This window comes from Pararge aegeria, chromosome 20, assembly GCF_905163445.1.
Source record: "Pararge aegeria chromosome 20, ilParAegt1.1, whole genome shotgun sequence".
In the NCBI taxonomy this organism is placed as follows: Eukaryota; Metazoa; Arthropoda; class Insecta; order Lepidoptera; family Nymphalidae; genus Pararge; species Pararge aegeria.
In genome coordinates, this window is record NC_053199.1 from 15,849,169 (window position 1) to 15,874,446 (window position 25,278).

The 25,278-nt window shown below is 37.0% G+C and overlaps 1 protein-coding gene across 1 annotated transcript in view; it reads right to left on the minus strand.

Annotated features, from left to right (window-relative positions):
- Window positions 1–13,537, minus strand: part of LOC120632529 — a 190,885-nt gene extending 177,348 nt beyond the window's left edge. The window contains exon 1 of the mRNA XM_039902351.1: window positions 13,313–13,537. The gene's annotated coding sequence lies outside the window, so the exon portion shown is untranslated. The remainder of the gene's footprint in view (window positions 1–13,312) is intronic.
- Window positions 13,538–25,278: the final 11,741 nt, after the last annotated feature.

Here is a 25,278-nt window from a genome sequence, read left to right on the forward strand (position 1 = left end):
TTAACCCGTCACCATTAAATATATTGGTAATAGGAGCTTAACTCAATCAGGTGTCAGAACCTGACCTCTTACCAACGAGACATAGAAAATTACAGTTTACGGCAATAAAACACGAATGTTATTATCGCGGCACACTTCTGGAACTCGTATCAATGTCAATAAAACATCAGCAATGGCCAATACCCGTACTTTACCGGGCCCGGCCGCGTCAACCCAAATACCCACCCAGGTGAGCTTGATAGATAAATTACTTGCATTTACACAGAGATATGAAGTGGAGACCGGCTATTCCATTGCTAGTGTTTAGTTGTGAGTTTGTTTTAATGCCTCTGCATTCTGGGTTAGATCCCGGAATGGGGCTCGTGAATTATTCAATTTTTCTATCAAGAAATACTTAGTTCCATCCCGGAGTTTGGAAAGTGATCCACCCCCGTGCCTCGGAGAACACGTTAAGCTGACAATCCTGCGCCTGGTCTCTTTTCGCTCGTCGAGCTGCCATCTGACCGGACTATGAGAGAATAGACAGTGACCACCGTAGCAGAAACTGTTCAATCATGGGTATTATTTGAACGAGTGAATATTAATGTATATTAAAGGTATCGTAATAACTGAATATGGCTTCCTAAAAATACTAAGTGAGTGATAATATTGTGGTGACTACCACTATTAATTGACCAATGAAAGCTAATTGCCTAAGGGCTAAGGGCTCATATCAATTTAAGTTCTAATCTAACCTAACCAAACTTTTTATATTAGTAGCAGGTAATACAAGGACAACGAGACTACACTTTGTTTTTATTCGCGTTGGAAAAATAATCGCCGACTTGGTATTTCTATTCACCCGCTTTGATAATTTTCCACAATAGTTAAGTACTACAGTATCTAATTAGCAGTAAGTAGCCTTATAATTTTTTATTCGATATTTTACTCGATTTAAAATACATTATGTACAATCGAACATACATAAGGATACATAAATGTACATTTATAAACATAAGTGCATTGTTATACAAATTATTATAGATACGAGTACAAATTGTATGATTTAAAGACATGGTAGTATTTCCCATGGAAATCCGAAGGCTTTATTTGGTAAAATTATACAAGAGCAAGGCAAACATTGAAAGTGAAAGAGTTACTGAAGAAAATGATTATTTATTAGCTTAGAATTTAATTACTTTGTTCCCTCTACAACTAACATTACATTTAAATATCTCTGCGTTTTACACAAAGCTCAAGGAACTTATGTCCAGCCGCCAGTAACGGCTATAAACTGTAGACAGAGCTATCGCCCGCGGGGTACAGTAATTGATAATTTACTTGATTTATCGAGTTCGGTGCAGCTGAAAACTTTAATTATTGACTTTATTAAGTTGTTGAAAGTGTTGACCCAAATAACTTAATAACCCCTGCAGTTTTTAAAGTACCAGTAATTCTTGTAAAGTTTCTATAGAGTGTCACTTACTTACTTAAGGTGTCACGGGGGGTTTGGATACTTTGGAACAAAGGCGTCGGAGGGCCTGTATCTTACACTACTTCTCACTCCTTAACAATCCAGACACACTTAGAAAATGCTCGTTAGCTGTGCGAGTGCCTGGTAAAACGGTACGAACTTGCAGGGAAAAATTACCACTATTTTCACTCGATTCGTTATGTACGCACTATGCTAGAAATGCTCAAACATTTCGGGCGCTCTCTTTTTTTTAAAAATATGATAGCACAGCACCAACAAATTAAGTTCCTGAATTATATTCAGACAAATAAAAAAAAAATAAAAAAAAATGAAAAAATGCTTTATTGTCATAAAGAATAACAAAACAGAATCAAAAGTACTTAAACATAACACATAACATATATACAAATTTTGTTTTATTTTGCACAGATAAAAAGTGAACAAATATTTTTGTAATGTACATCTGTAACTGACTTAGTATACGTTTTGGCTAACTGTAAGTATACTAAGGATATTCATAAATAAATAAATAAATAAATAAAGTTGTTTATCTACCTACTGTGTATGTAGTATAATGGTCCTATAGGTATTTAAGAGGCTTATTGCCCGTTATATGATAGTTGATCGCAAACAACAGATAATAATATATAAATTTAAAATGTTCAAAACGTCATACTTTAAATATATTGTACATTATTCTACTAGTCAAGCCCTTTCATTTGATACCCAAATACAGGGAGTTGTGAAAAAATATTTAATCCTTAAGTAATCCGCTATTTTGTGACGGCGGCCATTTTGGGTGAATTTTCATCAAATTGAATAAATACCTGCCTAGCAATATCCTCTTTCTACGATAATTAAATTGCTTTTTTTTCACAATTAAAGTCTTCTTCTTTTCGTGGAAGAATGGACAGGTACAATCAGTTAAAGAATTTCTATTCAAATTTCAAATTGTTTTTGATGATTGACATCTGCCTATTGTGTCTGTCAGCACAACTTTAAATAAATACACGCCATCTTTATTTGGTAGCCATCTGATTCAGTTGGCGCTTAAATTTAGAATACGAACATAAATATCTTTAAAAAAAAATTGATAAGTTATTTAGACAAATAGAGTGTAGAATATTATAGATACCACATTGTCGCCCGTGAAGGTTTCAATCGCTACCACATGTAGGTAGCGGCGAATTTGAAAGAGGCCGTCTTGAGAATGATCCATTAAAATGGCGTCAAAATATTTATATCGGCTATGACGTTTTTTTTTTCGTCCCACTTCTATTACTGACGTAAGTAATTCTATTGCTAACATATTTGATTCGTGTGAATTGTATTCTCATCGTACTAGGAAGTCAGGCGTTGCGAGGATGCAGAATATCTAATGTAAGGACGGCTATATTTAAATTCAAAATTCATTTATTTCAAGTCCTAGGTAATATTTTAAAACGTCAAGTCAGTCTGTTGGCAGTGACTCTACCACTTTTGGATGGCAGATTCTACCGAGAAGAAGCCGGAAAGAAACTCAGCTGATTTCTAACATCAAATTACCGGTCCACTACAGAGCACGGATCTCCTCCCACAATGAAAAGGGGTTAAGGCTATAGCCCACCACGCTGGTCCAGAGATTGGTGGACTCCACACGCCTCTAAGGATATTATGGAGACCTCTCAGGCATGCAGGTAAACCTTACATAAAACTATTTAACCGTGCAAGAGAACGGTAGAAAGTATCTTATCCGAGTACAAATTTCCGGTATCGATATTGATATGTATGTCACAAACATAATATTTTGGATTTATGTGTATATGCTACGAACGATCAAACCATCAGTTTCAATAGTTCGTAATGATTTTCCCATAGTAATTCTGATGAAGATCCAATGTTGCTCTCCTTACATAAACTGTTTCGTTTCTGATGGTGCATTGTATTAAAATATTTTTTTGGTCAATAAAGCAAAAAAAAAAATGTAGAGTTTAGCACATTGAGGTTAGACACTATGAAATTTAATAAGACGTCTTTCCTTGTTATAATAACATTTGCTGATGTAATGAGTCGTAATTTTTTTTTAGGTTCGGTAAGGATTTTAAGTACAAAATTTGCCTATGAGCTTTGCGTGCCATTGCATGCTACATTTTTGTTATTTTTTGTTATCTGCATTCTTTTATGTTTTGCGTGCAACAAAGTGTTTGCGCTTCTTTTTCTTTTTTTAGGTCGATTTCTGTCACTGAATTTATTTTGAAGGCCGATTGGCGCAGTGCTTTGACCCTGCTTTTGATCCAAACCTGTGGGTTCGATTCCCGTAATTGGAAAATGTTTGTGTGATGAAAATGAATGTTTTTCAGTGTCTGGGTGTTTATATAAATTATTATAAGTATTTACGTATATTATTCATAAAAATATTCATCAGTCATCTTAGTACCCATAACACAAAATACGCTTACTTTGGGGCTGGATGAGACACTAGAAAACATTCATGTTCATCACACAAACATTTTCCAGTTGTTGGAATCGAACTCACGGCATTGGACTCAGAGAGCAGGGTCGGTGCCCACTGCGCTAATCAGCCGTCACTTGACTGTATGGCTGAACTAGGGTTCAGTATGTTCTTAGATCTGTGATTGGCACTACGCACGAATCTATGGTAGAGATAGAACGGTCGCCTCTTATAGATCTATTCTTTAACAGCGTATGTATAAGTTAGCATTAACATTTTGTATTTCACCTGCCAACACGACTGTAACCTTCGACTTGCGGAACCATAAATACCAGCCCTTTTTGTGCATTGTTTACTTAGTAACAGGCCCGACTCCGGGGGTCCACAATCCACATCCATATCCACTTCATATTTGCATGCATTTTGACCCACACAAGTTGCTGTATCGGTAGACAGTGCGACATTTTTTTTAAGGCTTTGAGTTCCTATACTTTTATTTTAAGTTTTACAATGAAGAAAAAAGCCATGATGATGAAATTCTGCTTAATTTATATCGTATTGAGTATATTAATTTCAGTAAAGAAGGAACTACTCGTACCTATATAAAAAAAAACGGATTCTCCAAATGTGCTGTGTTTCTTCTATACTATTTTATTATTTCATAAATGTCACCGAAACATTAGTATTACAATAACGGTAAGAAATCAAATATATAAATCAAAATATATAAGCATACAAATACTAGATATAAAACAAAGCCTGACTTTTTCTAGATGTAGACTGGTTTTTCATAAACGAATAAATTAGTTATGATGTGTAGACTTTTTATATACAAGATCAACAACAATATACTTAATGTGAATCCAGCTTTAAGTATTTTACGACATTTTTATAAAGAAGCCATAGTAATAAAAGCAATAAAAAATACATTTCGCAATACAATACAAAAGCTCTTAAGCCTCACAACTTCATATACTATATCATTCGTACAAAAAGAACTCGCTACCGTTACCAATTCATATAAATAAAGAAATCAAAAGCTTTGTTATTGACCACGTTCATAGAAAATAGTCGAGTCACCATACACTTTTATAATGTACGATAAATCGGAAGACATGTTCAGCATTTCTTCGTGTTGGAAAATTTCATGAATAATAAATATACTACGACAATACACACATCGCCATCTAGCCCCAAAGTAAGCGTAGCTTGTGCTATGGGTACTAAGATAGCTGTTGAATATTTTTATGAATATAATACATAAATTCTATAATATGCATATAAACACCCATACACTGAAAAACATTCTCATCACATAAACATTTTCCAGTTGTGGGAATCGAACCCACCCAATATTGAATGAATAGCAGTCCAGCGGTTAGAACTGTGGTTTTAAGTTTGAGGTACCGGGTTTGATCCCCAGCAGGGGCAATTTAGGAATTTATAATTTCCGCATTTTGTCTATTCTGATTTAGTGGGCTTCCGTGGCTGTTTACCACCCTACCAGCAAAGACATGCCGCTAAGCGATTTAGCGTTCGTCGCGTAGAAACCAATTAGAGGTATGGGTTTAATATAACTAAACAGGTTAGCCCGTTACTATCTTAGACTACATCATCACTTACGAGTGCAGGTGAAATTACATTCAAGGGGTAACGTGGAGTGGAATAAAAAGAAAATCTGAGAGGTATAACTCGAACTACCAACTCTGCGTATACACGTGGAAGGCCAAAGGCAATGTGGAAGCGGTCTCTGGAAGCGGAAATGAAGGCTTCTAACTTATCTTGTAACACGATTAAGTCTGCAGCTCGGGATAGGTCTGGATGGACAAAAATAGTCTCGGTCCTATGCACCACCACTGCACAGGGTATGCAGACAATATGTACATGAAGAAAATCTCCAGTAGAAGATAAACAAAACCTAAGGATAGGCATTGTAAGAGTTATAAAAATCCTACCCGTAAGTATACATTACTCATACTGGAGATTTCCGTCATTTTATATCTGCATACTCAGTGCATACCAGAGGGTATATGCACGCCACTGACCACGAGGTTTTGAAGGGCTCAAAGAATAGAAGAAGAAGAATAACTAACTCTGCATGGTAATTAGTTAAACTAAGCAAGCTCTAAATGGCTAGACTTTACGGTGCAAATTAAGCAAGAGTACATTATAATTAAAAGTGAGTAAAACAAATTATACGATACGATATCGTTAAAATAACCCAATACGATTTCCCGTGCGTTATAAAACCAGGTTGCGTTATGAATCGAGCGTAATCGTAATATCAATAGCGGAAAAACGTTATGCCTTCATAAAAATAAACGTAGGTGTTTAAACCGAGTCGGTTGGATCGTTTGATTGGAAATTGATCAATTTGAAGCTCCACGGAATAATGTTGATCGCCCCGTTCCGTTGGATCGTCGCGTCGCGTATAATTAAAGTAATCCCATGTGTTTGTATGGGAAAGATTAATAAAAGTGAGTTAAGGGCCACCATTCACGGGCTATCCGTTGCAGCTATTGATTGCACGCAAATTGCACATCGTTCTAAATCCATCTGTTCCGTTTATGCCGTGTGGTTTATTTCAGTAAGAATAGAAGTGACATCACCCATCTTCTAATCGCGAGTGTCGATTCGACTAAGTGAATATAACGGATAACAGGCAGCATCGTCGTCTGTATTACTGCTACCATCCGCTGCGATTACCAAATCGTCTGTCCGGCGTGCTGATTATGGGCAAACCCTGGAGAGAGGCCTGGGTCCAGCTGTGGACTATTATAGGATATGATAATGATGTACATACGAGGGACTCGTTTAGTTAAGAACAAATAAAATGTTCTACTTACTTCATCATCATATCAACCGATTTTCGGCCCACTACAGGGCACGGGTCTCCTTCCACAATGAGAAGGGTTCAGGCCACAGTCCAGTGCGGATTGGTGGAGTTTAGAAGCCCTTGGGAACATTACCTTCATGTTTCCTCACGATGTTTTCCTTCACCGTTGAAGCCAGTGGAAACTTAATTATTTAAAACACACAATAAACATACATTAAATATGTATTTATTACATACACGCATATATATTCTATTTAAATATTTTTTTAGATTATAATTTGTTTGAAAAAAATGAATTTTTGTGATCATATGATGGTTATATGCACTGCGATCGTTTTTTTTTATGTGAACTGAAAGTTTTTACTGATATTTTCACAATTAAGTGTAAAAACCTGATATTTAGTAAATAGTTTTCTTTTGAATCATTTATCAGGTTAAAGGCACCAAAATTATTATAATAAGTTTGTAATTCTAAATAAATGGGTTAACAAGTCAGGGATGCTTAAGAAACACACATTACTTAGAAAAGTTAGAGGTGCGTGCTGGGATTCGAACTCTGCCCCCGAAAGTGAATCCGAACTCCTACACACTGGGCTATCACCGCTTCACTAACTTAATACCATGTAAATGGAATATGCATATCGCTTCCACACGTAACTTGTACTCGCAGCATGTGCACACAACTTGCAACTGTAGCTCGTGCGATTAACCTTGATATACCTATACTGCGTGTACGTATGTACGTTACATTATGTAATTAAATGTATTATTACTCTTGTATTATAAACGTAACATTTTGGTGCTGAATAAATTGAAATTGAAATTAACAAAGGCTCTTGACTGATGGCTCGGTAGAATTTTCACGACCTACGTGATTGCAGGTTTAAATGCGAGATTGCTTGAAATTGCCGAAATCGACTTCGATATTAGTATATGGCTATACATACAATCTAACGCTTGCGGATTGCCGCGTGTATGGGAAACCTATAAGTCGGGTGCATCTCCATACAGAAATTATCGGCCGATCATTCTATTATTAATTATTCCTAATGAAGCTAGCTTTACACTCGACATTATCTACATTTACACTAATACTATAAATGTGAAAGTGTGTCTGTTTATTTTTTGTTACTTATATTGGGCTCTCTGATGAAAACCACCGAGATAACTGGCTTTCTGCAGAAGGGCTTAGGATACTATCTATCCCAGAAAAGCAACGTATAAATGTTCTCGCAGGATTAAATAATTAAGCTTTTGATTTTAGCGAATACCTTTACCGATCTTGAAGAAATTATGCACAAATAAAGCTTAAAGGCTAAACACGGACATAGGTAATAGGTAATATTTTGTTTCGTAAAAATAGTCCCAATGTCTCTGTTTTAAGTTTAGGACAACTTTCTAAAAATAACATTAGATATCAATAATATATAAAAATTAGCATTATGACTTTAACCGAGTGACGTCCTCAGCTGGACCACTTTTGTATGGACCACAATCCACTGTCCTGGGCCGCTTGTATGCAACGGAGCCTTTGAAAATGGAAACATACAGTAAGTACTATATCTAAATAATAGGTGATAAGGTTTAAGTATTATAAATATAATTATTATATTTATAATACTTAAAACTAATATATAAAATATTATATATGATATTTAATCTTAATATATATAAATCTCCTGTCACGATGTTTGTCCGCGATGGACTCTTAAACTACTTAACCGATTTTAAATTAAATTGGCACTCCGTGAGCAGTCTGGTCCGACTTAAGAGATAGGGTAGCTTAGATCTTTAATTATAGTCGCAATTTTATTTTATTGCAAATTTTTTGACCGACATTAATTGACAGTCACATGTTATATATATATCTACAAGAGATTTATATATATTAAGATATACTCATTTAAGGCTTAGCGATACTGAATACTTTAAAAACAAAATTAAACGCAGACGAAGTCCCGGGCAACAGCTAGTACATTATGTATATTTTATATCATACCGATTGAAGTGTACCTAATAGATAGTACGGAGGTAATGCAGTATATATGTCATTATTTTAGGAATCAGAATAATTATTAGGCTAGAGCTACAGACACTGAAAAACTTTAATGTTCATCACACAACCATTTTCCAGTTGTGAGAATCGAACCCACGGCCTTGGACTTAGAAACCTGGGTCGCTGCCCACTGTGCCAATTGGCCGCCAAATAGATAGGGAAATTAGTTTTAAGAAATCGCATTAATTTAAAAATTATCTACAATTCCAAAAATATATTGTTGGTCTTTTCCGCAACTAATTCAAGTTATCCAAGTTACATCGTTAACAGTGTAACGACCGCCTTCTATCGATCATACTATGAAGTTGTAAGTTATGTTTATATCTAAGCTAGACTCAAAATTGTGATTCAGAAGTGTAATAACATTATTATGTTGCATCGGGCGCCACGGAGATGCTTATATTGTCAAAGTGTACGTTACTGCATCGTGAACTATCTCAACTCAGGCGCAAGTTATAGACGACTTGACTTTATTTATTTGTGTCCACGTTAGTTTTCGGTGTTTGGTTTTATACCCAAAGTTCCACTGTCCGTGCTTCTATCTTTACATCTGTCCCTCTGTCACCAGGCTGTGTCTCAAAAACTCTGATAGTTAGTCCCTTGAAATTTCCAAAGATGTATGACATGACATGTAATCTTAATGACAAGGTTTCTTGGAAGCATCCGGCTCCGCTTTCACCTCTCACAAGATAGAAAAATTAATGTCAAAATGTTAACATTTGATGTTGTAGAGCAACTGCTGAGTTTCTCGCCGGCTTCTTCTCGATAGAATCTGCCTTCCGAACCGGTGGTAGAGTCACTAAAGACAGACAGACTTGACGTTTCAAAAGTGACCTACTTGAAATAAATGAATTTTGAATTTTTTGTAGCTAAAAATAAATATTTAAGGGGGTACCGTTATCTTTAAAAACGTCACTTGTATGGGATACAAACGACGTTTTTATAGATAACGAAACCAAATGACTGGCCGAGTCATTTGGTTTCGTACCTGTGCATCTATCCATCCATGCTTACGTCTATCTGTTGCTCGACTGTCTCTCATTACCTGTGCATGTGGTACATGGAGAAATATCATTTGTGATGCTTGTTTTATACGTAGTAGAGATTTGATAAGAGAGCTCGTCCAGTACTAGTGTCTATTGCTTATTTCTGCCGCCGCTGTGTTAATGTGTACCGCCCTGAAGAGCGTGGATGGTGTAATTACAGGCGCATGAGTCTTGAAACCCCATTCTCATTGTGGGAGGAGACCCGTGCTCTTTAGTGGGTCGGTAATGGTTTAATGTGATGATGATGATGCGGCTTGAAACCTACGCATCAGGTTGATGGACACAGCGCGGCCCTTTGTAAGACGTGTTTACTGCACTGTGTGAATTGCTCTAGCTTCATAGCTAAATAAATTTACTGTGAGATAGTGATAACAAAAAAAAATACCCGGCTATATTTGTTGTGGGCTCTTCTTAGACCAGGGTGCGTTTGGAACCCTCGTAGCTTTAGGTTTAAGTTGGCGAAAGAAGTTATCACCACCCCCTTACAATTATGTAAACATGTATGTATGAACGCTTCATAAGTGCCTGTGATAGGCCTACGTGAATAAAAGAAATTTTGAATTTGAATTTGACTTCCCGGGACCAGCACTGTCATGGTATAACGCCGCCGTCTATGACTTATGTCTTGCGCTGCGAGTCATCAACATTTCAGCGCTGGGCGGCTGCTCTGGGCGAGGCGACTTGATTTATTTCCATTTTGCTCTTGAAATTGTCGACTCGTAGCTTATTTAAACTTATTTAAAATGCCCATACTGATGGATGTATTTCTCTAGTTCCCTCATTTATTTGGTTAAGTCGCGAAAGGAAGTTGTAACGTTTAAACTCTAAGGATTTGTTAACATTAACTTACTAAGTTATAATACGTGGCATGTGGTGACGGCAGATGTTCGCGGGTGTCGTACGAGACGACTAAGGGAATATTAAGGAGATCGGGCAGCAGTGTCATCTGTGCTACTGCTACTGCTAGCTACTGCGATCACCAACCCGCCTGCTCAGCGTGGCGATTATGGGAAAACCGTTCCGTTGGAAGAAGCCTTTAGTCCAGCAGTGTACTATTAAAGGCTATTGGTGGCTCTCTATGATCGTGTACAGGAGTAACAATTGGAAGATCTTCCTCCGAACGGGTGATCGTGCTCGGGGACTGAGGTCCGATAATTCATTCATATTTTCATTTTTCGGATGGACACTTGCCGATAACCACCTGAGGGGTTGCTACGGCGTCACCGGGAAAGCTCGCCATGAGAAGAGCCCCAGGGCTCGACGACATCGAGGAGAACATTCATATTTGAAAGTTGTATATATATAGTCAATTTTTGTGAACACTTCGATAGTGCGATGCAGGATTTTTTTGGCGCCATCTAGTTCGGTAATGTGGTGTGGTAATGCTACAATCGTTAAAAGCAGTATTATTTTGAAAAGGACAGGCTTTTTTGTAACACATCTGGAAGTCCCTTAAATTGGGATTTTGTTTGTGAGTGAGCATAAACAGTATTGTAATAATACTGCTTCAAGCGGTAAACCCCTGTATTATGAAACCTTGATGCGATGCTATAGATGAGAGAATCTTGCTCGCAGACAAGCTCGTATTTGGCTACAATAAAACTGAGTGGCGGTAAGGGCCTTGTGGTTAGAATGTTCAATTATGAATAACCAGGTCCATGGTTCGATTCTTGGGTCGGACCAAAAATGTGACGTAGTGAATTATTCTGTCAAAAATTACTCAGTACCTTCTCAGAATTATAAAATGTGTGGTGTCCGAACTCTTAGGTAACTCTTGAAGCTCGATATTCCATAGGTGTCGATCATCATCTCATCATCACATCATACCGGCCCACTACAGAACACGGGTCTCCTCCCACGATGAGAAAAGGTTAAGGCTGTAAACCACCACGCGGGCGCAATGCGGATTGGTGGACTCCACACTCCTTTGAGAACATTATGTAGAACTCTCAGACATGCAGGTTTCCTCACGATTTTTTCCTTCACTGTTGAAGCAAGTGGTATTTTATAAACTTATAACGCAAATGACTTAGAAAAGTCAGAAGTGCGTGATTCGATTCCATCTCGGTCCCCCGAAAGTGAAGTCGAACTCCTACTCAATGCGCTATCACCGCTTGATATTATTAAATAAATAAATAAATAAATATACTACGACAATAAATCGCCATCTAGCCCCAAAGTAAGCGTAGCTTGTGTTATGGGTACTAAGATGACTGATGAATATTTTTCTAATAGATAAACACCCAGACACTGAAAATCATTCATGTTCATCACACAAACATTTTACAGGTGGGAATTGAACCCACGGCCTTGGACTCAGAAAGCAGAGTCGCTGCGCGTCAAATAATTATCAGAGTTTTAGCGATTATTGTCACAGTAATATGTGACAATAATCGCTAAAACCGACCGAGCCGCGTTCGAGCAGCGTTGTGGACTAACACTCTCTCCTATGGAGGATAGAGAGGATAGAGAGATACGAGGCATGTATGTAGTAGTCCGGCGATAAGTGATTGTGATGAAGTGAGTGAGTGATGTGATAAGTGACGATGCTCTGTTATCATCATAATAATAACAGTCCACTCTGGACTAAAGGCCTCCACCTACGGGAGGGGTTTACCTATAATCACCACGTTGGGCAGTCGGGTCGGGTCGCAGTAGATTAACGCTGCTACCCGTTCTCTGTTATACTCCATTAGTAGCCTCGTACGACTCCCGCGGAAAGAGGCTGCGGCTCCAATGCGGGTTGGTGGGTTCAAGGTCTAGTTTCACTAAGTAAACGGAATCGACAGCTGGACGTCTGCAAACGGAGACCTTCGGAGAAGTTATTCACAAACAAAACCGCAAAACCTAACAATTTTTGCGACTCGGAAATTGAACCTAGGTCCACGTGTATGATAACCACTACACTAACGTGGTAGTTACGAAGCACATCCGTTCTACATCAAGAAAAAGTAGGTGTTTAAGTAGGTACTACTTATTCAAAAAGTTAACAGCCCCGTGTTTTAGCTTTCAATATAAAGCCGGTTTTACATTGACCTGTCAAAGTATACAAGTGTCAAAACATAACGTTCGATCGTCCATGTATAAAATGCCAGATTTATGCTAACGCCTATGTGACGTCAGTTTACTTACTAACGGTACATAAGTGTATCCAATTATATTTTTTCCAAAACTAGTTAGCTAAGTCCGGTGACAGTTATTACTTAGTTAAAATAGGTAACTATTCACTAAAATTAATTAATTACCTTAGCAGTTAAAGCTTAATTTAAGTGCAAACTTATAGATATTCTGTCTAATTTTAATCGTTAAGTAGATACGTACTCTAATAATATTTGCATACTAGAACCAGTATATATGAGTTAATAATTTAAATGTTACTTCAAATTTAATTGCTAGCAACATTTGCATATTAATGAACTAACGTAACGCTGGCGTTACGAATAATTATTTTAATTATTAATGGTAAAAAAAATATAAAAATTGATTTTACCTGAAATAAATTCTGAAAAACACTTCATGCCGCTTTCCAAAAAGCCGTAAACACACACATCACAGCACTGATTATATTTCCAAAAACACCACAGATACACACGATAGTACAACTACCTACGCCTGAAAAACTAGTCCACGATAAAAAAAAGAAGTGTCAATTTGAAATCGTTCGATATTCAAACTGCTGTCAATCGATAGGCGCGCGTGTTGACAGAGAGCGCGTGCGGCGTGCACTGCGTCCGGTAACCATGGTGGTTTGCGCATACCCAGCTTTGACCGCAGGGCCACGACCATGTTGCATAAGCGATAGCTCGAGCTAGCTCCACTCTGCGATATTTGCAAGGGGCGGCTAAACAGACTTGTCAAACGCTGGCAACGCATTGACGGTTCGTCTGATGTTACAAATGTCGACGACAATGAAATATCGACCCTAATTATTTACTATAGCATTATCTTAACTGCGTCCAAATGACAAAATGCATTTTGTGACGTAAATTATGACACCTCTTCATACTAAAAGTATCAATAGATACATATTTAAGTTAAGAATGTTTGAATTTGAATGTAATAGCGAGTTGAGCACAGAGTAAGCATACTAGATACTTAGAGCAGTCATGCATTTAACACTGGCCTTTATAGTAAGGGACATAGCCACTTTATATCGACGCGACTTTGTACGTATTTACCTCGAGATCAAAGTCATTAAACTACTGATCCTCGTTACACTGAGCTATCAACTGAGCTTACAGCTAACACGTAAAGCATTATTATTTTAATATTGTAGCACTATGTTAACTTTTTTAATATCTTTCTTTGAATGCAGTTAGTAGGACACCTGAGAAGCAACATTTCATGACTATTAGATATAAGAGCAACTGCTGGGTTTCTTGCTCGGCTTCTTCTCGGCAGAATCTACCTTCTCCGAACTGGTGGTAGAGTCACCACAAACAGACAAACTTGACGTTACAAAGGTGCTTATATTAATACTTGGGTTACTTGAAATAAATGAATTTTGAATTTGAATTTATTAAATTGTTTAACCCACAATGAAATTGACATGAAAGGAATCGAGTTTTGTTCAAATAAAATCATTAAATATTTCTCAATTAATTAGTTTGGCACAACACCCGCTTAACCAATAAGGTCGTGGCCAGAAGAGTCTGGTATTGAACTTAGCTGAAGATCTTTCGCAACACAGTACCTAACGATAAAGTTTTAATCGACGTCACAGTTATGATTATATTGATTTCGTTACAATGGCGGCGTGAAACACTTACTTATTTTAACTACGTGCGTTCAGGTTCAAAATTGTTCTGCTACAGATTTTTTTACCTCGCAGAAGAGGTTAACACCCGTAAATATCAAAGTCTTTATTAATAAACGTGACATTACGAGATAACCGCTATATGGAGTGTAGAGTCGGTTATTGTTCCGATAGTTGATGCAGTCCCGCTAGGCTTCTAGAGTGAGCTTGGCTGGCTCATCATAAAAAAAAAAAATTAAAAAAAAATAATAATAACTAATAAAACGAGGACTAAAAATACTTTTAATAGCAGGCTTTCTATAAAGTATCCTTCCTGAACAGTTTTTCTAAAAGAATGTGCTGAAAGACTTTTACCTCAAAAAAAAAAACAATAAATTTCAAACATCGACATTGAGTCGTTTAAGTAGGTTTTGTAGGTTGTCTGCCAGTCAGTAAGTGCAAAAAAGTAGTTATTAGGCATGTATATGAAGTTTTTTAACTTTTTAATCCAAATCAACGGAGCTGCTAAAGGTTGATTCAGTGTAAGATGGTGACGGGCTAACCTGTTGTGTTGTGTTGCTCTTCATTTACCTGAACATCATTAAGTTATAAATAAATATATAAATAAATGTACTACGACAATACACACATCGCCATCTAGCGTCAAAGTAAGCGTAGCTTGTGTTATCGGTACTAAGATGACTGATGAATATTATTATGAATAATATACATAAATACTTAGAATATACATATAAACACCCAGACAATGAAAAACATTCATGCTCATCACACAAACAATTAAAGGCAAATTATTGTTAAGTATATGGCATTTATATTAAAATCCAACCCCCTAATCATTTCCTACGAGACATCGTAACGCCCCGCTAAATCGCTTAGCGACACGTTTTTGTCGTTTCACGTTTTTGTAGGGTGGTAACTAGCCACTTCCGAAGCCAGACCAGACCAGAGAAAATTCAGAAATATAATATGCAAAATGCCCTGCCGGGGATGAACCCGGGACTTCTTCTTACAACTTAAAACTACAGTGCTCACTGCTGCACCAGGGAGGTCGTCAATAAATTATGACAGTTACTGACATCCTCTTTCCTCGGTGCCATATCTTCTGTAGCAAGTATTTGCAAGTTAAACGAACAAATGCTTCCCTTTTTAAATACCTTTCGTTGCAAATACCTCCCCATGAGGTAAAAGTACCTGAATACGATAATTATTAAACGTACGAAAAGTATATGTTTACGAAGTGTGAAAGAATGTAGAGGAGACCTTTGGAGGCCTTGGGCGCTTTACAATCTTCTTTTTGTGCCTCTACACTACTGAAGGTTGGCCATCAGCTCAGCGAACTACTCGCAGAAAACGGCATCCCAGAAAAAAAATGATAAATATATACTGATAACGTCTAATGTAATTATATTTTTGCTTTATTTATATATTGGTCCGGAATTATATTACTGCACCAATATGTATTTATTGCATTTAAGACTAAATTGAATATTTACAATTTTTATGAATTTATCTGTAATTCCTTAAAATAAGAAATAAAAGAGTGGATCATGATAAGAATCTAATAATGAAACATTGCTTTTCTCTTACCTAAATTGTATTTTAAATATAACAAAAATTCAAACCAGAACATTAAGTGCATTTTCAGGATATTATGTCAAATTCTATGAATGAATTATGGACAAAATGGAAATTCGGGAAACGGTTGATAAATATTAAATTCAGTTTCAAATGCTTTTAACTAAAATTTAAAAAAAAATGTAGATTTTATAATAATCTTTGACGGAAAAAGTAGATGAGACACCTAAGTGGAAAACCATCGCCTATAAACAGACGGACGCCCTGTCTGCCTGCTTTCATGCTCTTCTCAGAGCATGAAAGCAGGCAGACAGGGCGTATGTCAAATGGCCTGCCTGTGTCCGTCAACCTAAAGCGCCTTAGTGTTTGTAATAACACCCTAAACCACAAACTTCAGGCCAGATCACAGCCAGTGGCGTGCATAGAGGGTATGCACAAGGTATGCAGATGACATAAAATGAGTTATACTATTCCAGTACGTGTTATAAAACCGTAGGCTTTTTATAAGTCTTACAAAGCCTATCCTTAAGCTTTTTATAACTTGTACTGAGATTTTTATGACTACGCAACTGATCACAGTAATACTGCTTGGCGGCAGAAATATACATGGTGGTAACTCCGGAAGAGTACTATCACAAAATGCTGTACTAATACTGAAAATAACGTAATATCACGACAATATGTACCGTTACCTTACCTGGTTGTATTGTAGCTGATCTTTTTGTCTCAAGTGCTTATTATTTTGACTGTCACACGATTATATACCTTTAGTTGTGCGTGTTAAAGCTGGAATTAATATAAATTGGCGTTGAAAGCAACTAGTTTGCTTTGAATATTTGCGTTAAGCTTGTACTGATGTAATTGTTTTAGACCACTGTTTTAAGTTGTTGGCTCTTGTTTTGTTGTGTTTTTGAGTTGTTTATTTTTTGTAATGTGAATCAGTTACAACAAGTATATTAGTGAACATTGCAGAAAAATTAAGACAGCAAATGCGTGTACTCAGTGGCGTGCACAGGGTTTTTGACCAAGGTATGCATAAAGCAGGTACATGGCATGAAATGGAAATATTTCCCTCCAATACTAGTGCTTTTGTGCATGTATGAAGTGCATTGCGTGTACTTTTTTCGCAGGTTATAAGGGGGCGTTCATGAAATACGTGAGATGTGTAAGGGGAGGAGGGGGTCGAGTCAAATCTCATCTAATCTTACTTTGGAGAGGGAGGGGGGTCTAGGCAAATACCACGCAATATTTTTCCTGATGGAAACAAAAAAAAATTATACTATTTTTGTCCATTGGTCTTTTTACAATAACAATCCAACGCGTTAACGTAAGAAACCCACATTTCGAAAAATCTCATGTGAGTTTGGGGTATGGGGGAGGGGGTCGTTATAAATACATACAGTAAATTTATAAAAACACCTCACGTAATTTATGGACGCCCCCTCACCCGCCGAAAAGTAAGCCATTGTGTTTATAGAAGTACTTTGAATAAGCAATGTAAACATCTGTATTGCATTACTAGGAAGGCCGGGCCTGGTACGGAACATGTAGTATTCATATTGTACTGTCACCGAGGTATCCGCATTTGGCTGCGTCGCGGTATCGGCAGGCGATCGCTGGACATGACTGCGTCGAGTTATGGCGACCCTGGCGCAGAGAGTACCTAATGCAATAACACTATCGCAATATTACTTGCCACTAACTTGTTACGGTGATAGCCTAGTGGGTAAGGCTTCGGCTTCCATTACGGGGTAACAAGTTCAACTTTACGGAGTTATGTGCGTTTTAAGAAAACTATTAATTCTCCTTTCTTTTGCTGCGTTTAGGGGCTCGTTCACGTACTCCGCCACGAAGTGTTGGAATAATATTCCTCCGCCAATCAAGAACTTTAAAAGTAAGTTTGGATTTAAGAACCAAATTAAACAATATTTATTGGCGAAACAGGTGGAATTCCAAGAACATATGGCGGAGTCATCTTTTCTCTAGAGACAGTCTGTATACTTTACTATACTTTACTTTACCACTTAATAATTTTATTACTATTATATTACACTGTGTATCTTAAAAAGTTAATAATATATGTACGTTTTTATTTTCAAGTTTATATAAATATATGTTACTTTAATTTATTATTATTATAGTTGTGGATTTATTTAGTTAGTTTTTTTTTTTAAACTAAGCTTAAAATGTGGTCAGTGGTTGGCTACGTATTTCCGTGGTGTTACCTGGTACAAGGTGCCAACTGAAAATCAGCGCTGTATGCTCCCACTGGCGCATGCAGCACAATGCTGAGCTGGCACCTTTTTTCTAGGTTGTGCCACACATAACATATGTGGTGTTGTGAATATTGTAATGTGTGGCGCAATGTAAAAAATAAATGTTTCTTTCTTTCTTTCTTTCCTTTCTAGTCCCAAAGTAAGCTTAGCTTGTGTTATGGGAACTTAGATAACTGACGATTATTTTTATGAATAATATACATAAATACTTATTATATTAGGTTGGGGAAAAAGTTTATTCGCATTTTTTAAGAAAATTCCAAACATTTTATTAAAATAGTTTATTTACATTTAACTAGAGTATGTACTAGGTCCATAAACATCGCAAATTTTTCGCGACTTGCGTTGCAGTTTTACCTTTTTTGTAGCAAAATTTTAAAATGTATCGAATTTCTTCATAAGATTCACTCTACTTCACAGTACGAAAACAAATAGAAATCACACATTTTCTCCAATTTTAATTTGGTATTATCTTCTTTAAAATTGAAACTTTTAATGATACCAAAACAAGCCAGATACAAATAGTTTAGTCAAAGAGATTTTATTACGAGTTCATACATACTATAATGCGAAAAGACTTTTTTCCCAACCTATTATACACTGGAAAACATTCATCTTCAACACATGCATTTTCCGGGTGTAGGAATCGAACCCACAGCCTTGGACTCAGAAAGCAGGGTCGCTGCCCACTGCGCCAATCGGCCGTCAAAATTTACTCGCTTCAACCACGGCTTTTCATAGAGTTTTCAAAGGCGTGTGAAGTCTACAAATCTGCAATTGGCCAGCGTATTACTTCTTAATTACACCCTTCTCATTCTAACAGGAAAACCATGCCTTGTACTGGGATGGTAATGTGTTTATAACGATGATCACATTCGTCAAAATTCTAATCAATTTATTAATAAATATATTCTCGGCCAAACGAGCAAGTGGGTCACCTGATGTTGCTGGCTGTATATCTTTTTATAAAAAATCACCAGATTAAATCCTTGAGATGTCTCTCAATAAGTTCAAGTTTGTATAAAACGTAAGCTCATAGAAAAATCCTATTAACATATTAAGAATTACATGTATGATAAAAAAGCTTGGGTATGAATTGCTCTTACTTCATAGCTCAACATTAACTAGGCTGTGAGATGGTGATAACAATAAAAAAAAAACCTAAGGCCAAGTTTGTTGTGGGCTCTTGGAACCCTCCTAGCTTGAGTTTTAAGTTAACGCATGCAGTTATCACCATCACTAAACATTAGTGTAACATGTAATAAAAATAATAATAATAACCGATCCTCATGAAACTTTGTACCCATATTCTTGGAAGTGTTAGAAGTAATATAGAATACTTTCTATCCCGACATTAAGCTCGGTTCCTTTGGGAGAGGGGATGAGTGTTTGACGATTTTACACAATAACTCCGAAAAATAATAACCGATTTAAATAATTGTTTTTGTACTATAGAGGTTATAATATGTGTTTAATTTTGCCCTAACTGTGGTTGGAGATAGAGAACAGAACTCCTCAGCGGACAGCAGCAAATCCCTCATTTAAGGCTTAGCAATACTGAATACTTTAATTTTTTTTTAAGATCTACAACTAAATTGTAGGCATTACAACATAAAAAAACAAAATCAAACGCAGACGAAGTCGCGGGCTCAGTCATCTTAGTACCCATAACACAAGCTACGCTTACTTTGGGACTAGATGGCGATGTGTGTATTGTCGTAGTATATTTATAAAAAAAAAAAAGTGAAAAGCTCTTCTACTCTAACTAAGGTTACAAAGTTATTTATGCAATCGCAAACTTTTCACTTCATTAGGTGAAAACTAATCGAATTCAAACTTAGATAACCTGATAGATTGCTTCCAAGGCCTGTAGAGAAGTGAACTAAGTCAAAGTCAAAAATATATTTATTCAAGTAGGCCCATAGGTGGCACTTTTGATGCGTACATTACATGAGAATTACACGGTAGTAAGATGATGACGATAAAATATTTTTTTTTACATTTTACAGAAAACCCTTTGTTTTACAACTTCTCACCCTCAAATGAATACAATGCACAAAGTTTTCGTGAAAAGGTTAAAAGCTTTAAATAACCAAGGCAAGTATGGTTGAGTTTCAGGCATGAAAGTTCTTCAACCCATTACCGGTCCACTACAGGGCACGGGTCAACTCCCACAGTGAGAGGGGTTTAAGGCCGTAGTCCACTACGCTGGCCCAGTGCGGATTGGTGGACTCCACACACCTTTGAGAACATTATCGAGAACTCTCAGGCATGCAGGTGTCCTCGATGTTTTCCTTCACCGTTGAAGCAAGTGATATTTTAATTACTTAAAACGCTACGTCCGTTAAAGTACTTAAAAAAGGTTATTTAGAGGTGCGTGCTGGGATTCGAACTCAGGCCCCCGAAAGTAAAGACAAAGCTTACCACTGGCTATCACCGCTACAATAAAGATAATGAAGATGTTGCAATAAACATTTTATATTCTATTTCTATTCTAAGGCTATTTCTGTCAATACACGTTGCATAAAAATTCCTGCTTGTTTCCTGGAAGCAGCTATCTGGATTGCGCCAAGTTCATCGGCGCTGTTCGCAACCCAGCCGTTTGTTATTGTAGCGCCAGCGCAAACAATATTGTATTTGCGTTCATTTCTATATTAACGCCTCCCAACAAACCACAGGAGCAAGCTCACGGCAGAGATCGCCAACCCTTTTTATTCTAGCATTTGCAATTCTTGAGATCATTAGCGCTAATAATCGAAGGAGTTAAATTGCGACCCTCCTGGGTTTTCAAAGCAAGTATTGATAAATTTTATTCAAACTTAGGGTAGTGAAATAAAAAAAAATTAAATCAGGTTCATTATGAAAACTAAGCTTAACTTGCTGTACTCCGCGAAAATCAGGAGAATCTTTTTGGTGTAATTTATAATTTCTTCAAAATGTATACTTCAAAACAAACAGATCTTCGAAAATGCAGAGAGCTACAATGAATAATTGTGACTTTACAACTATCCGAAGCCGAAGAATTTTGGTGTGGAGGAAAGATTAATTTTCGAAATATATCATGGAATGCCGCAAGGTGACGCCTACTTTTATCCAATATTTGAAAATCAGGTTACCAAGACCCTTGCGTAGAAATGACAAATGACATTTGTTTTTGCAGATATCTGATAGATTGGTAATGTAAATTGGTACAGTTTTTTAAACGTATTGTTTGACGTAGTATAGATTATGATGCCATATGAAGAAAACAAAAAACTTTGGTAAAAATCAACGATATTTGTTATTTTTGGCATAAAGATGACTATTTCTAATCACTAAACATACCATTGACAACTATATTTTTAAACTACCTCTTAATAAGCACCTCATTAACTTTAACCACGGCTTATCTATATGCGCTAAGTGGCAACGTATAAATGCGGTTTTGAAAACTTTATTTACGACCTTATAAATCTTGGATTTTCGTTAGGAAACTTGAAATTTATTGTGACGTGAAATCGATATAAATCGCTTAAATAACTTTTTTAAATTCGTGACACTACTCGAAATGTCTTATTTACCTTATTTATAAATTTCTTAAAATGTATTAACCGACATCAAATAAATGATGAATTTCTCAATCATGGGTTTCTTCTATATTCATAGATAACACTCTTTTTATTGGGTAAACTTATTCTAGTGGTTCTTTCATCTGGTACTTAGAAGGTATGCACTATGTATGTTATAAAATAGATTTATTGATATATTATAAGCTGTTGTCCGTGTTTTTCTCCAATCCCTTGAGACCCACTTGTTCTGAGATAAGAGTAGCCTTTGCCACTCTCCATCCTTGACAACTCTATTCCAAGGATCAAGTTGGTTAGTCGATTAGTTAAGGCGCTAAACAAGGACAAACAAACATATTTTCGCATTTTTAATGTATATTTTTGCCGCTAAGCAGCATTTTTACAATGTTGTGTTCCGGTTTGAAGGAGGCACTTGAGGCTTAGCACCTACGCCTCAGGTTCAAAGACGTAGGCCGCAATGTTGCAGGACGTGCTCCTCGCATGCCTTGTGAAGTGTTGCTCTGTTTATATGCAATGGTTTCCACTTACCATAAGGCGTGCCATATGTAGGTTAGGTTATCATCAATAATAAATTTTCCTACAAAAAGGTTGACGACACCCGAATATCTATATTAAATATTATTTCACTTTACAGCCGGAAAGTCACTGAACTGTATTTTCAAAGTTATGAAAATATTGTTGAGGCGAGTTTATTTGTTTAAACAAACATGTTATTGAGTTGCAATTTGTTATAATAAGATGCAGTTAACTATGTTTGAAAGTTCAAACAACTTCTGCCAGTACTTGACAACAGCGGAGATTTTAGTAGGCACTGTTATGGAATCACATCTAGTTAATAAGTGAAACACTGCTGGGCCGTGCTAGCCTAGTGGTTATAACAACGGTCACCCTGTCGTGGATACCAAGTTCGGTCCTTGGTACGTAAAATATTATTAATGTGAAAATATTTCTGCTTGTTGATTTGTTACTTTGTTACCTATGTTCGGTTCAACCACTTCACCGGTCATCGTTAATTTGGCGCATGTCATTATCATCTTCATATCAACGGATTACCGGCCCACTAATGAGCTTGGGTCTCCTCCCACAGTGGGAAGGGTGGACTCCCCACACTTCTGGGAATATTATGGAGAATTCTCAGGCATGCAGGTTCCCCCACAATGTTTTCCTTCACCGTTGAAGCAAGTGATATTTTCATTGCTTAAAACGCATATAACCTAGAAAAGTTTAAGGTGCTGGGATTCGAACTTCGATCCTCGTGAGTGAAGTCGAGCTCCTACCCACTGGGCTATCACCGCTTCCTCATCAGCTGTTTCGACCCATTTCTGGCCTACTACAGGGTAAAAGTCTCCTCTAAGAATGAAAATTATTTAGGCTTATTACAGCTTCGATAAGGGACTTAGTGTTGTCGCACTTCTGGTTGCTGCTGTTCCGAACGGAAACGGTGGCGCCACGTGACAACTATAGCGAAGTTTTACGAACGCCACCGAAGCGCCATCATGAAAAACAAGGATTTGAGATCAGAGGGTCGTGAGGTTAAATACTTTTTGCGGAACGGACGTCTGGCAGGCAAGGAATATGCTTGTCAGGCGAAAAAAAAAGAGTGACGTCAGAAATATTTGGCCAAGCTAGGGATAGGAGATATATTTGAAAAAGAATGTAAACGTATTGTTCTAATGTAAGGTTTGGTGATAGTAAATGTAAATGCTTATACGAGGATAACCTATGTGTACTCTTTTATTAGGATATCTTATATCCCGAAACAGTATCAGGATAATATTACCAGGGGTTTAGAAAAACTTACTTACCTATGTTCGGCTGCAAATCTTAACTAATTTTAGCCAAATTTTGCATAGATATAACTTTCATCCTGGATACAGGATCCTTTTGATTCAAAGTTCAAACCATCAGTTTTGCGGGATTCAAACAATAACAAAACAGCTTTATTATAAAAACTAAGCTTAATTTGCTATACTCCGCAAAGAGCAGGAGAATCTGTATGGTGAATCATTATAAAGTAATATCTTAACAATTATTCATTGTAAAGTCAACATCACCTCTCCGCTTTCGGAGCGAAACGCACAAATTACATACAAATTACACCATACAGATTCTCTTGCTCTTCGCGGAGTATAGCAAATTAAGCTTAATTTTCATAATATATCATGAACAAAAAAACTAGCAAAAGCGCTGGCAAAAGCTTCTTATATTGTTTGGTATCGCCAAAAGCAAATAGACGTTTAGTTTTTTAATAAAGAAGCACCACTCACAAAGTTTTGAGAAAGTATTGTGTCCTTTAGTGAGATATCACTAAAGTACCCTGTTCACACAAACACCTGCGTCCCTGTGTGTCATAATAATAGACTTATCTACTTCTGCGTCAGAAACCGTATAGCTTGCACGCAACGCCCCACACAGTGCGTTTGTTAAGACGTCATAAATGTCTAGAGGAATTTGCAAATATGTCTGTTTCATCTTTACTTACTGAGCTATTATAGGGTTGCGAAAGAAAACACGCTATTATTTTATCACGCTAAAGTGATAGCTTCGTCATCATTATCATCTCTCAACCGATCACCCGGGTCTCCTTCCAGAATGTGAAGTATTAGGCAAGACAGTGGCGTGCACTTCATACATGCGCAAAAGCACTGCATACCCAATATTTTTAATATAACTCGTATTGGAGGGGAATTTAACCATTTTATGCTAAGCACCTGTTTATGCATACCCTGGTCAAAACCCTGTGCACGCCACTGGCTGAAATCCACCACGCTGGCTAAAAGATTGTTGGAATGTATATGCCAAGTAAGCAGTTTTCCTCAAGATGCAGTAAGCAGGTTTAGTCCTTTAACCTTGAAGCAAGTTATATTTAATCACAAAAGTTCCGAAAGTTAGAATATTGAGCGCAACGGTGAGCGCTGTGAATTTAAGAAGTAGGTCCGGGGTTCGAATCCCAGCTGGGTCAATATGGGAATTTATAATTTCTGTATGTTCTCTGTTCTGGTCTGGTCTGGACTGGTGGGAGGCTTTGGCCGTGGCTAGTTGCCACCCTACCGACAAAAACGTGCCGCTAAGCGATTTAGTATAGATGTCGCGTAGTAGCCGATCAGGGATATGACTATCATACTCCCTAACAGGTTAGCCCGCTTTAATCTTAGATTGCATCATCACTTACCACCAGGTGGATTGCAGTCAAGGGCTAACTTGTAGTGGAATAAAAAATAAAAAAAAATTCAATTAGCGAATTCAATTCGAAAGGGAATCTTTTTTTTTCTCTCTTAACAAA